At 33.7% G+C, this 14,778-nt stretch overlaps 1 long non-coding RNA gene across 1 annotated transcript; it reads left to right on the top strand.

The window, feature by feature from the left end:
- Positions 1–9,323: 9,323 nt before the first annotated feature.
- Positions 9,324–11,444, top strand: LOC136290563 (uncharacterized). Its single transcript, XR_010721210.1, has 3 exons — positions 9,324–9,413; positions 10,060–10,216; positions 10,738–11,444. It is a non-coding gene; the product is annotated as an uncharacterized lncRNA (long non-coding RNA).
- Positions 11,445–14,778: the final 3,334 nt, after the last annotated feature.

Here is a 14,778-nt window from a genome sequence, read left to right as displayed (position 1 = left end):
ATGAAGGCACTGGGCTGTAGCTCAGCAACCAGAGAGAAAATTTCCATGCAACAATGGAAGGTCTAAATATGGTCAACTACTTAAACTGTGGTTCCTGTAAAAGGTTAAGAGTCAAACATAAAATGTGTCCAAGACTATATACACAAATTTGGGATATATAGAGAGAACATCTCCCTTTACTTTAGTAGGAGGTATCCTTCAATAATATATATTGTAAAGATATGTCTTTAGAGACTAGCATTCAGCATCAGAATGTTGAACTGTACTCTTTTGCACAAATTCTTTTCAAATTGTTGTGTAATTTTTGTGTGCAAAATCCTTGCATTTTATGTGTTTTTTGAAGTAATTATTTTTCTTTTTAATGCTATCAATAAATAAATACATGGTAAACAAAATGTCTCTGAAGTGGTTCAGGTGAAATTATTGTTTACTATTCCTAGTTGCTATTAAAGTGTGTTTTCCACATTTTTACTTCTAAGACATCTCATAATCTGAATCAATTGATCCAGAAGACAGTTTATCCAGGAATGTGTCTAAAATCCATCAAAAGACACATGACTGGAAATTCAGATCAAGAATAGCCTCTAACTAGGACACCAAGACCTCTTTATTATGAAATATTGCCTGGGGAACAGATGACTTTCTTGTCTGCACCAGGTGGCAGTTAAATTTCCCTTCTTTTTTGAAGTTAGAAAAGAGATCTTTGCTTCCATTTATGTTTCTTATTCACTGAAAAAAGGACATGATCTCTCATAATATGCAGGTTCTTCTTCAAAATGTACAGATGACAATCAAACACAGACCCATCTTTTGGAACTTGCTATTTTCCTGGTTCAATTAAGCCTATTTATTTCCTAACTCTCTTGGTATTACTGTGGATGACACTCTATTAGTTCCTGAAAACAGTATCTGCATTAAGCAACACAAGTGTTTCTTCTTTTCTGCTCTTAAAGAAGTGATTTCATAACTCTTGTGAGGTGAAGCCAAAAGCTCTAGAGAACAGAATTTGGAAGTCTAGCATATCACTGCATTTTTGCGCTGTTTTTCAGCCTAAACAAACATGTAATTGCAGTAGTGGTTCTAAACAAAGAAATGCAACATTTTATTTCATAGTAGTGTATTTAGAAAAAAATGAATGTAATTATAGCACAGTCCAAAGAATATGAGAGAAGGGGCTAAATAAATATGTATCTTTCTTTTATTGATGAATCATAATTACTCAAAGCAAAGGTTTAAAATACATTAACATTTGATTTTTGTAGCAGTCATGGCCATATAAGAGAAATGAACAATATTCTGCACAAATACACAACAATCATTAACAGCAGAAAATGCATTAATCTAGTCCTCATTACTAGTAATTTTTATTTCTGTGATTTATATCCAAGCTATAAAAATCTGGGACTGTTCTTGCCCATATCCTCCTAACAGACCAATTGTTTAAAATCTTTTCTGCAATAACTGCAGCTTTGACTGCATGGTGCAAAATGTCAGAACCATGGTTTCTCTATTCCAGAAGTATTTGTAGCTGTCCTACATTATTATAACTATTGGGATTTACTGATAAGTTATTTGATTAGCATTAGTGCATAAATAAAATATTTTAATTGGCTAAATCATAAATAGTCATTTACAATCTTTGTAGAGATTGATAGTTAAAATCTATAGTCTGTAGTGTGCAGCAGTTTGGGATATATCAGTGCATGAATCTGTTCTTCTCTGTTAAACTTCAGATTAATTACTCTAAAACAATCTTTGACATAAGGATTGAAAATGCTAAAGGGAACAGATTGTTGGGCAGAGTACTGATCTGAGAAATAAAAAGATACTTTGGTTTAACTGTCAAAGTTAAGATCAGCATTACTGTTGTGTCTTAAAGACAGGAAAATTAATCAGATTTCAGTATGATGTCAAAAAATAAATGCAAAGTCAAAAGATACGTGAATCAACTTAAAATTTTATGTCTGGAAATATATCTGGAAAACATAATATACACTAAATGGTAAGAAAAATAACTGAAGACACCAGTAGAACCCCATGGTTTACTAAACCAATTTGATTTTCGGGGAAAGTACTTATGGAAAAGCAGACTAGTGATGTAAACATACATTTGATTATACAGTAATGAACATAAAAGTAAATGGAGAAATAATGACCTGGGACTGCAAAAAGTAAAATAAATATTTGCGTATGAGAGAAAGACTACAAATTAAACTATATCGGGATTTTTTGGAAAGCTTTTCATAGCTGTAAATTCATAGTGCTTTCATAGTCTCCATGTTAAAATTACATAGCAAGTAACATCACTGAGCAACCCATCCCACAAATTAACAATGTTATTATCTGTTCTTACTTGGTGGCTACAGAAAGATAATTAAAAAAAAAACCAAAAAAAAAAAAAAACACCAAAAATCAAAAACCAACCCCCCCAAAACCCCCCCCACACACAAAAACATAAACAACAAACCCCCCCCAAAGCCCCCCCCAGCACTTTATGATCACCTATCAAGCTTAATTGAGTTTATGAGCTTCTCAAGTAGTTAAATCTCCACCTGCAAGGTCAGAAGCTGTCTTAATTTTGTTTCTTGCACATTGTTGTTTAGTTTACAAAGTTAGTGTATAAAGATCAATACTGGCACCTGTTAGTCATCAACAATTTCAGTAAAAAAGACTTCTTTCAAAATTTCTTTGATGTTAATGAACACAAACATTGAAACATCAAAATTAAATGCTTATTGTACTAGTGTTCTGCTTTCTAATCTGTTGCTAAATACTAGAACTGTTAAACTGTTAAAATGTGAAAACAACATCTGAAAAAAAAATCAAAAAACTGCCACCTGTTAGGATTTTGGACTAAAACACCTAGTGAACTGTGCTTATCAGTTCTATTCCTACAAGTTGTCTTTAAGGAAGAAAAACTGCTGAAATAATATTACCATGCATTTTTGGAGGGCTTATTTGTTTAAGAAAATCAAAAAGCAAAAGACCAAGAGTCTCATTCTGACAAATTTATATTCCTCAACATCCTGTGAATATGATTTTATTTGTAGTAGCTCAAGATGAGTATTGCTGAGAAAAGAATTTCTAACAATAATTTTTATGCGATTTTAATTGCAATTAGACTTCAAGAATTCTTTCATGCTTTGATTTTATGGTGCTTTTAAACATATTATCTTTCACGGGTCTTTAATACTTCATTTTTTAACCTTCTATTGGACATACTTTTTAACTGAAAAAGTCAAATCATCAAAAAATCCTGATAAATTCTGTACCAGACCTAAAGTACCATTTTATCCTTTTCAGACTTTTACTCCTTCTCACTGAAAGGGAATTATGGTTTGTTCAGACTACTAATAGCAAAGTTAAGAAATAAAAGACTAAAATGTATTTTATCTCCTTGTTCAAAAAAACTAATCCAGAATGTTATTTTGTAATATTCAGTTCTGAAAGAGAAAAAGGACTTGTTTCAATGAAAAAAAAAAACCCCAACCCATGAACAAAAAAAACCAAAACAAAACTAAAAATAAAAATCAATGTAGAATAGGAAAGTAAAATAAAATAAGAAACCTTCCCTGAATTTCCAGAAAATAAGTTCTTATATAATTCTTTTGGTGGGTAAGTTCCCATATTTTGTTTTTAGAATGAAGTGTTTCTAGAATTCTATACCATATGGTATATAAAGCTGCTCTTTTCCTGCACTTCCAGTTCCGGATTTCTATTTTTATGTTTAGATAGCTTAAAACATAATGAGCATTACAATGATATCAGGTCTCAGATCAGAAAAATCATGCTCCTCTTTATTCAATACATAAGATAACATAATTGAATTATGGTCTTCCAGAAGAACCCACTAATAATCTTCCTGCTAGCTTAAATATTTCTGTCTCGTTTTTAGCTCTGCCATAGTTTACTCTCCTACCACAAATGGATACAAGAGTTGTGAAAGAAAATGAAGGAAGTCAAGCATTTCCATTGTAATCATGAGAAAAGTTGGCTTTTGTGTCCCCTGTGAGGTCTTTTGCAGGTTCAAAGATTGTGATTACATTAAGGATTAATAACTCTATGGAAAACACTGATTTTTATAATAAGATTTCATGATAAATTGAAACAATGAGGAAATTGCATCTAACTGGAAGGGCAATCCTTTTATGTAATTTCCAGAAACAAGGCATATATTACACTGGCAATTAGTTTGGAAAAAGCAAGACAGACAGTCGTATTTAGGTTTGTTATATTTTTATCTTTAATATTATTCCCCATTTTCACCATGAATAGATAACATTACTATCTTGTAAAAGACTCTAAACTTTTTCCTATCCAGGTTTGCTACAAGTAGGAAAAACAAAAACAAGCTAAAAAATCCCAACCCTTCCAGTGCTCGGGCATATAGTAAATGAGACATTGTGGTTGCATTGAAATGTTAAATGTGTTACAGTAATAAATGAAATGGTTTCATCATAGAGCAATCTTTTGTAGCATTCAATTATACCGATTCAGATGGAAGTGCAACTTAGTGCATCTGAATGGTTTCAATTAAGTAAGTGATTCGGGTAATTCACTGAGGGACACAGAGAGAAAGAAAATTTGCTTTCAAAGGCATGAATTCATCCATTTGTGTAATCTGAAAAAAAACAACCCATATCCTCTTTGTGGTTTTTGATGGGGGGCAGGGGAATTTCTTTTTTAAGAATATTACTGAAATATTATTTAAGAATATTACTGAAATTTTTAGATAACAAGAATTTTAAAAATTGAAAAATTTATTATAAACTAGAAGTTAATGTAGCTGTTATGAATACATGCAGTATATAAAAATTACAGATTGTATTATAGAGTATAATTAATATTAGTACATTTCCCTTATGTTACAATGTGAGGGAAATTGCAGTAGCATCTTAATTCTGAAAGAACCAGAGAGACTGGCTTTAAACTGGTTTATTGAAAGTAGGAGATTTTGTGAAAGCATTTTTTATTCTTTTTCCCAAAAAAATATATAACACAGATAGATGCCCAGGTAAAAAACAAATATTCTTTACTAATGTAGCAGAAAAAAATTAATCCCTTACTTAAGCAATATAAAACATATGCAGAGCTATCAAAAACAATGTCCTACAATAGGAAGTATTCCATGGCGCAACTTTTGGAGAGAAAATTCAGTACAGTCTGTGAAGTAAGATGGAGAGGAAGACATAAGAAGATATTGAAGCGTAATATAGCATTTCAATTAGCTATTTAGCTAGAAAAGAAGCAGAATAAAATCTCTGAACTCAGTGGGTTCCTATTAGTATTTATTTAAAATACTAATGTTTGTACAATATATATCATGTTTAGATTAATTGTAGATATTAAGAAGAAAATAGCACTCTTCCTAAACTACATATTGATCTGCATAAATAAAATTTTCAGTACATGTTTTAATCTTGATTCAGAGAAAGTGATCATCCTACAAGTGGTCTGCAGTCATTTATATCACTGCTACATGAGCATTACTCAGAAACAGAGCAGAGAACTGATCAGGCTATTTTGTACCAGGAGCAAATGACAAGAGGGATGTTAGATGTGTTCAAGATGAAGTTAAGCCTGGGCAAACAGGGCAAGGAAATTTAATGGTTTAAATTTAATTTAAACTGGGGTTGTATCATAGTGTCAAAATCTACCTGAACTTTCCTTAAACTCCTCAAGTTTTGTGTTTTGTCTGTAAAAGTAAATAGTAAACCATCTCCTTGTCTTTATCTTGAGCCGTGAGCTTTAGTATCCTCGTGTTGTTGAGGAGGGTGAGTGAGAGTGGGTGCTGTCTGTGAACTGGTCAAGGTCATCCAAATCACAGGAACTGATTTACACTAATCAATGGCAGAGGGAAAATAATGAAAGTATTAAAAATGGCAGATGTTGGGAAGATATGTATCTGTGGCGTGGGAGTGGGTATAGGGAATTGTAAATGAAAGTCTGAAAGCATTTACATTCTTCCATTTGGAGAAGTCTGCTTGGAGACCTTATAGAGGCCTTTCCATACGTGAGATGGGATTGAAGGAAGATGTAGGGAGATGTTTTAGTAGGGTGACAGGACAAGGGTCAACAGTTTTAAACTGAAAGAAGGTAGATTTAGATTGGAAAGATGATGAAGATTTTTACAATGAGGATGAAATGACACTGCAACAAGATGCCCAGAGAAGTCTTGTGTGCCCCACCCCTGGAGATGTTTGAGGACAGGCTGGATGGGTCTTCAAGAAGCCCAGTCTAGGGAAAGGTGTCCCTGCCCACAGCAGGGAGGTTGGAACTAAATGATCTTTAAGGTTCCTTCCAACCCAAATCATTCTAGGATTCTATGAGTTACTTATAAAAAGATCAGTCATGTTTACCTAGCAATAGAGAGGGAAAAAGCAGGAGTGTGTATGTGTCTATATATATAAATAGAAATGTATGTATTCATATCTATATATTTACATTTGTGCTTTATTAGTCTGTGTTTTCATAGACAGATATTTCAGATATAAAATATTTCAAACAAATGCATATTAAAAAAAAGAAAGCACCATTACTGCAACTTCTAACAGTTAACTTGAAGTCAATTTGTTTTCTCAGAAAGTTTGAAATAGACTGTCTCAGGTGACTATGCAAAGTTGATAAAAACTCATGGAAAGCAATTTACTGGTACAGATGGTATTTCTTTCAAGTTTGAAACATGCAATATGTTTTCTTTATTAATAATTTAAGCAATTTATTCTGAGATCTTCTGCTTGTAATATCAACAAAACTCCATTGAGCTGTTTTGGAGCAGAGAAGAGCTCAACATTTTTAGTGGTGTTCTCAAATTTTTCAGATGTGAATGTCCTCAAGCATTCATGTGTAGTTAGACAGACCAGCTCTGGATGTTTGTACACAGTAAAATTAAACCTCAGAAAACCTGTGGAAGAATGAGAGTCAGATATCTCAAAGTTTCATTGGAAGTGTTGGCTTTGAAGGGAAATGTTTTCCCCACAACAGCAGACATCAAGCATGAAAAAGGGAATTTGCTTTTTCACTCACCTTAAAAGTTTTCTCTTTGTACATTTTCCATTAAGAAGACTGTAAATGGGGATATGTTTCCTGACATTTTACCATCTGTGATATGTACTTTGTGAACTATCAGAAATAAGAAAAAAATCAGGTTTGGGAGCAGTCAATATCAGAAAGAAGAAGCAAAAAACTGATAGGACATAAAAACAATAAGAGTGTTGTTATTGTAAATCATAAAAAAATAGTCTCTCAAAGACATATTGCAACAACAGCAAACCACACTAAAAACCCCAAAGGCTTTGAGAACTGTCTACTTTAAACACAGGTACACTGCATTTTCAGCCAAGAGAAAAAGAGCAACTACTTTTTATATAGTCTCTTTTAAATTACATTTCTTTACCCTAAATTGACAATACAATATAACAATTACTGGAAAATTAACAGAATATTGATTAAAGTCTGGTTATCTTGCCTTATGCTATGGTGCATATGTTGTCATTGAACCAAATACCATATGATTTGTTTGGACATTCACATGCCTTTTATGACATATAATAAAAGGAATCAGAATTAATAATAGGTTTTGACACACATTTAACTACCTATTTTATCACTTTTTTTTTTTAGTCATCGAATACTTTGCCAAAGTAGGAAATGTATCAAAATTAACAAACAACAGGAATCAAAACATATATGGTTCATTGAAAGATTGTTATGGCTGAGAGAGATACAAATGCTCTTTGGAATTATCTTTCACTTTCATTATGCAATGAATATGTTCCAAAAAAATTTGTTAACGCATTCTTTTAACAGTACTAAAGTACAAAACAGTGGGAAAGAACAATACAAATTCCCCTTATATAAAACAGAATAAAATACAATTAATTAGAAATTGTGAAAATTGTTGAAACAAGGGAAATAAATGCACAAAGACCGGAAGGGTGTCAAGTAATTTATTAACAGTGAACATATACTCACACTTGGGAGAAAACTTATCAATTGTATATTCTTTCTATAGACCATGTGGCTAAACATTCACTGTTAGAGTAATTTCATTAGAGGCTACAAAAGGATGCCTAGAGACTCTCCAGCAAAGACACAATTAAATTGAAGTTTCATTATTCTTAAAAGTGTTATGTTTCCCATTAGACAGTGATCAAAGAAAAAATGCTAAAGGAGATCTGTAGGATGCAAGATTGATTACAGACTGATTCAGCAGTGCAATCACTGTTTGGTGCAATCTCAGCATGAATGGAGTCCCCAGAGAGCAAGTTGCTATCTGATAGCACTACAGTAAGGGAAAAATCAAACTACTTTTAGAAAGTAAATTGGTTGGGGTTGCATTACACAAGAAAGCTTTATAGCTCAGATAGTCATTCTTCCTGGAATCCAAAAGCAGGTGTTCTAAAAGCATTTCAGTTTTCAGCTGCACCTAAAATCCAAACTGAAAATTGTTCAGTTACTCTACTGGAGCTAGCAGAAAACAAACAAAAAAAACCCCATCTTTTGAGTTACTGTGCAGTTAATAGTTCTTTTATTATGCAGTTTACTTTCTCTATATAATATTTTTTAAATCTATAATAAATTTACTTTTATGTAGTTGTTTCTTTGTTTCTTCTTAATTCTCCATTACCCAATAGATTTTCGCATCTGGAAAACTTAGCACAGAAGTGACTGATGTTGTAGGGAACTAATTATCTGGGGGTATGAGCTAGCAGATATCCATTGAATAAAATTTTACAGCATTTTATGTCTGTATCAAACACCGTTAAAGGCACAGAAGGATTTTGCCATGAGATAAGCACAGAAGGAAGAGACAGAATGGAGGCAACACCAGGCTTGTCAGAGGCAAGATCTGGTTAGCACATCCTGGTTAACACATCCAGACCAAAATTCCCAGTGAGTCAAACTGAAGAAGCAACTTCTCCTACACCTTTCACCAGTCAAACAAAGATCACCCCAAGTTATGGGACAGATGACATCTGCCAACACAAATGAACACTGAAGTCCCCTTGAATACACCTCAGATACCTGGAACTTGGACTGTAAATAAAGACCCCCAGCAGGAACTTGAGATAAGATAGAGGTGGTACTCTTTTCTGGGTGTCAACCATGCTGAATCAGCTCCTACTTGGCAAAAGGTAATTCCAGCAGGGGGAGATGGTAACCATTGACTCATGGTCCACCAACCCAGCAAACCCACCATCTCAAAAGGAGAGAAAAACTGAGCATGCAGAGTAATCAGTATTAAAATTTAGGGAATCATTTAGCCAATAGAATGAGAGATCTGAGTAACCAATGAGCATTAATTCCTTTGTTTACTTAAATGTATAAATAGTGAAAAGTTTTGAACTACTTCAGGGCCTCTACCACTGAGAAGCTCAGGGTGAAGAAGGACCAACAGGATGGATTCACAGGTGATAGCTATCTGCTGCTTTCTGTCTCTCTCTCAAATTCATTGTTAAATAAAATCCAGAGAATTGACTTCAACATATGGTTTTGTTTGAAACTTAATTCGGGCAGAGGCATCTCTCACTAATCCGTTAACATCTGTTAACATCAGCCATGTACTTTTTCTTTAAAACCATAGTATGCAAATTTTCTCTAGGAATGTGACTCCTCAGCAACAGCTCTTGTATGTATACTGAAGAATAAAAATCCAAATTTTAAAATTTTAGAGGAGCCTTAAAGCCAGTAGTGTACTGGAAAATTATTCCTATAATAATGATTTTGAGAAAATGTATGTATGAACTTTCAGAGAGTTTTAGACATCTGGAAAAAGAGGGAAGGAAAAAGTTTACTCAGATGTTTACACTTTTTATGTACCAAAAGTTTGTGTTTCAATGCTGTTCTATACTTTTCAGTAGATTATCACATGAATCCTGTATTTAATTCTTTAGGTCTTTACACATAATTCTCTAAGTGGTTTACAGAATTAATTGTGTTCTTTTCTGTTTCTAATTGTATTCATTTCAGTTGTTTTGAATACAGCTATGTAAAAACCTGTACTATAGCTCTATGCACTATTTTTATGTATTCTTAACACTGATTCTGTTACACTAGTTTTGAGAGGAATGAAGGAGGATGAAAGAGAAATGACAGCTGCCACAAGAACTTCAGCCAGTGGAGACTCCTCTACACCTGCACTATTCAAATAAAGTAGGAAGAAACCTATGTTCTACTTTTGCTTCCTATTAAGAGAGAAGATTAATGGCAAATGGTAAATATAACACATAAAAAATATTCAGCTTAGCAGAAATGCATAAAATGCATGTATTTGAAGAGCAATGCCATTAACAGGATTAAAGAATGAATTGAAAAAATTCATCAAATGAGCAAAGTATTTTATTTCCAAAGTAAACAACCCTTTATTTTTAAAATTAGTTTTTATCTCAATAAACAGATTACTTTTTAGTTGAGCACGCTTACTTTAAAATATTTTGTGGCGTCAGGAATACTGCATTAACTTTGAGGTTTATGACCATTTTGATAAATATTCCTTCACATATCATCATGTATAGCTCATAATCACTGTCCACCCTATTTTTAATTAATATTTAAATAATCAATTTATGGACTCTATTCTCTATTATTGATATTACTTTAATGTATTGCTTGGCAAGACTTACTTTTTATATCTTGCCATATCTATATTGATGAAAAAAAATAGATTTTATTTTTTATTATCATTTGTACTTTATGTATAAATACATATATATTTTGGGCATGTCCAACCTCCAGAAGAGATGACTAAGAGAGCAGCTCAACAATGTGTATAAGTATCTGAAGGGAGTGTGTCAAAGATGATGGAGCCAGGCTCTGCTCAGAGGTACCAACAATAGGACAAGAGGCAATGGGCAGAAACTGATGCACAGGAAGTTTCACCTGAACGTGAGGAAGAACTTATTTTCTGTGCAAGTGACTGAGCACTGAAACAGATTACCCAGAGAGGCTGTGGGTTCTCCCTCACTGGAGATAATCAAGAATCATCTAGATACGTCCAAGAATCATCTGGCACAATCCAGTGATCTAGGATGCCCCTGCTTGAGCAGGAAGGTTGGATGAAATGTCGTACTGTGATTCCACTTCTAACCTTACCCATTCTGATGTTCTGTGATTCTGTAATAACATATACTATAGATATTACAAAGAAAAAATATAACTCACATCTACTTTACAGGAAATTGTACGTGACTTTTTTTTTTTTCATTAATCAGGAAAGAAACATGCCAGCGTTACAGAATTTCTGGCGAAATGGAACAATGCTTACCTGCCCACATTTCCCCACCTAGATAGCTGGAGAGTTAGACAAATGACAGGTCAGATACTCAACCAGAAAGAAGTACAACTTTCCATCCTGAGAGAAAACGGACACTTAAGGGACAGATGAGAAACAGAGACCTTTCCCTAACTTAGCAAGATAACTGGGTGGCTAACAAGGAGGTCAGACTGCTTAGGATCCTGAATAACAGCACTACTTAAGGAACCCTTTGGACTGCACAGAAAAGCTATCTGGGCAGGTGGTAACTTGAGGAGTTAGCCAGGTTTCACACCAGCCAAAGAGGACAGCTGGGTATGAGGCAAGATGAGAAGCCAAGCATTCTGCCTCATTTCTAGCCAACCCACCATCCTGGGGTCCAATTGGCAAGACAGTGGCTGAGCATAGTGGCAGAAAATCAGATTAACTAGCATCTGGCTGCTTGGTCAGGCTATCAGCATTTCTGATTTTTATTGGTGTTTCTGACAAAATCTACATGTTCCCAAACAACCATTCAATTCCATTTAGAAAGTTATTTTCCTTGATCTTTTGAAAAATAACCTCACCAGCTCTAGCTGAATATAGCTATATAGTATAAAGAACGAACATATGGTGAAAAATATTGTTATACCTTAATATAAACACATAGAAGTATTTTATTGAAAACCTCAGGAATTCTTTCTTTATGAGATTTCCAGATACCAAGAATAGGTGAATTGCTTATCTGCCAGAAAATGTCTGGTTTAGGCCTATTCTTCTGCAGTATCTTATCTTTTCAAAGATAGCTGTTATGTCTGCTTTTGATCATCCTGACTTCATTAATGCCCACAGTTTTTCTCCAATATAGATTAAAAATCCTGCTTTACTTCCTTTTTCTCAGTGAAAATATTACTGAGGAATGGATCTACCATATATGCCACCAGTATTTCAGTATAAGCTTCTACCACTTTTTTTCATATATTGTTACTTTAGTCACATTACCAAGATGCTTCACTTATTTATTTAACAATTCATGTTTATACCAATGAGACCTACATTTTTAAAAATAATTTTAGTATAAAATAATGATGAGTTTCGCTTTTCTTATTAAGTTGCCAATTTTTGACACTGACTACAGTCAATCTTATGTCATGTAGTCAAACACAAAGAAAAAATTTGCTGTTGTGCAAATCATTGAAAAAGTGGGCATTAGCTAGATTTAAAGTTGGTTGGAAAGTCTTTAAACCTTGAAAAGGTATTTTCTTTTTCTGAATTTTCATAGTTTCTTCTCTGGTGGCATGTCATTTTTGATTAGTGGTGGATCATGTTCCCCTTATAGGTAACTTAATAGTCACTTAGAATACACAACACAGAAAGTAAACTGTATATACCTATATATACCTTATATTTAGATTCAGGATTGTGGCCAAATATTCCCCTTTGTTATTCATTGGAGAAGGGCACCACTAATATATTAATCCTATGCATTCAGGGAATATAAAAGGTTACCATACCAATCAGATATTTTCTTTGCTGTAATTGAAAATTTTTGCGTCACATCTGGAGCCATTGCTTCCAATCCAAAAATTTAAGATGATCAGAGGTCTGGAACACCTCTCCTGTGAAGACAGACTAAGGCAGCTGGGGTTGTTCAGCAGGAGAAGAGAAGGCTCCAGGGAGACCTAAGACTGGCCATCCAGTGCTTATAAGAAAGGGTGCTTATAAAAAAAAGGGAGAGATTTTTTACATGGACAGATTTTGATAGACAAGGGGTAATGATTTTAAACTACTAGAGGAGAGATTTAGATCAGATCTAGAAAGATGTTCTTTACTGTGAGGGTGGTGGGGCACTGGAACAAGTTGCTTGTTTTAATTTCAGATATTCTTATGACAAGGTGAAACCTTACAAATAAACAGACTAACTTTACCTACGATGAACATCAAACAATACCATCCAGGCAGCTCTGGGGAAAAACTTAGTGCAGCTTTTTTAACTCTTAGAGCTACTTCTGATTCTGGTTTGTGACAACATTGAAAAATAACCAAAGGCTATATCACCTGCTATGGCTCTATGAAGAGCAAACCTGCTAGAAATGTTGAAATGGGACAAAAAAGACGGAAACAGTAAATCACATGTTTCTATGTTCCTTGGGAATTGCTGTGAGCTTTTCTAACAGAGCTTCACCAGGTCATTCCTCTATTGGATTAAGAGGCAGATGGAGGGAAAAAGGTAAAGGTAAGAAACAGATGCTCTGTACAGCTTGATCCCCTGCTGATCTCACAGATAGAACAGCAGGTGCTTGTGCTACTGCAAGCAGCTATAAAGAACACACAGATCATCTCAGGCTACCTCTGCACCATTCCAGTGAAATGTTAAAACTGACTTTTTTTCACCTACAAAACTTAACACAATATTGCACAACACATTAAAATTTAATAAAATCTCTCTGTGCTTTGTGGACAATTACTTAAATGTGGGAAATCTCCAGATCTCTGCTTTGCCATGACTCAAATGAATGTTTGATCCGTTGTACTATTCATTTTTCTTCTATAAGGCTGTATCACAGGATATTCACTCCTGTATGTGAGATGATTTTCCTGGTGGAAAGTTTATCAGCATTCCCTTGAAAAACCAAATTTTTGACTAAATCTTCTTTTTTGATGAAGACACATAAGTATTTGAAAATTCTTAGTCATCTCTGGTAGTGAGACTAAAGAATTTGTACAACCTCTTGAATATATATTATTAAATATAATTAACATTTGACTATGCTAGAGACTTGATTTTTGATAAATCACATATTTTTGAATTATTTAATTCCATGATACTAAACAGAGGCAACAACTTATTCTTCTGTTATTCATCCCCATGATGAAAAACAATTTTCTTCCTGGAGCTGAAGAGGCTGTCATTCCTCAACTGTTAAAAAATTTACTTTTTTCACTGCATAGAAATTACTATTGCTTCAGAATTTCTAACTTATTTTTCTTTTGAAGGAAACCTTCTGAGATTTAGTAAAAAAAGAGATACATGAGCTGAAATAATTTAAAAAGTTTTTGCTGTCTTATGGAAGCATTTGACTGAAATAAGTTGAATAATCCATATAGCTGACCTAGCAAATTAGAAAGGCAATATAGATATGCAGTTCAGCTTAGCCTGAGAATCTGTTATGGACTCCTCTGATACATTCACTGCACAGTAATTTTACAGCAGTGCTTAAAGCTGTGTATATGTAAAAGTGGGTCCAAAACAGAATTTTAATTTTTTTAATGAGAAAAAGCTAGGATATTTTATAAGGTAGAATATTTTCTTGAAATTGTGATATTTGAGATGATCTTTGAATGGCTTCTATTATCTATGTGAATAGATAAACATACACTGTTATTTCTAGAGTTACAGAGTAAGCAAGAAATCTGCTGAGTGTTCTCTTGCTCAAAGTCTTCTGTGAGATCTTGGCCCCACTGAAAACTTTGGAGCCAGAATCTCTATTTCTGATACTATTATCTTTTTCTTCCCGAGTTTCTCTCATGAGAAGTAAGATTAA

The sequence above is a fragment of the Chamaea fasciata genome, unplaced genomic scaffold (assembly GCF_029207755.1).
Source record: "Chamaea fasciata isolate MVZ Bird 193981 ecotype frontalis unplaced genomic scaffold, bChaFas1.0.hap1 SCAF_6, whole genome shotgun sequence".
In the NCBI taxonomy this organism is placed as follows: domain Eukaryota; kingdom Metazoa; phylum Chordata; class Aves; order Passeriformes; family Sylviidae; genus Chamaea; species Chamaea fasciata.
This window is presented reverse-complemented; position numbering and strand designations above follow the sequence as displayed.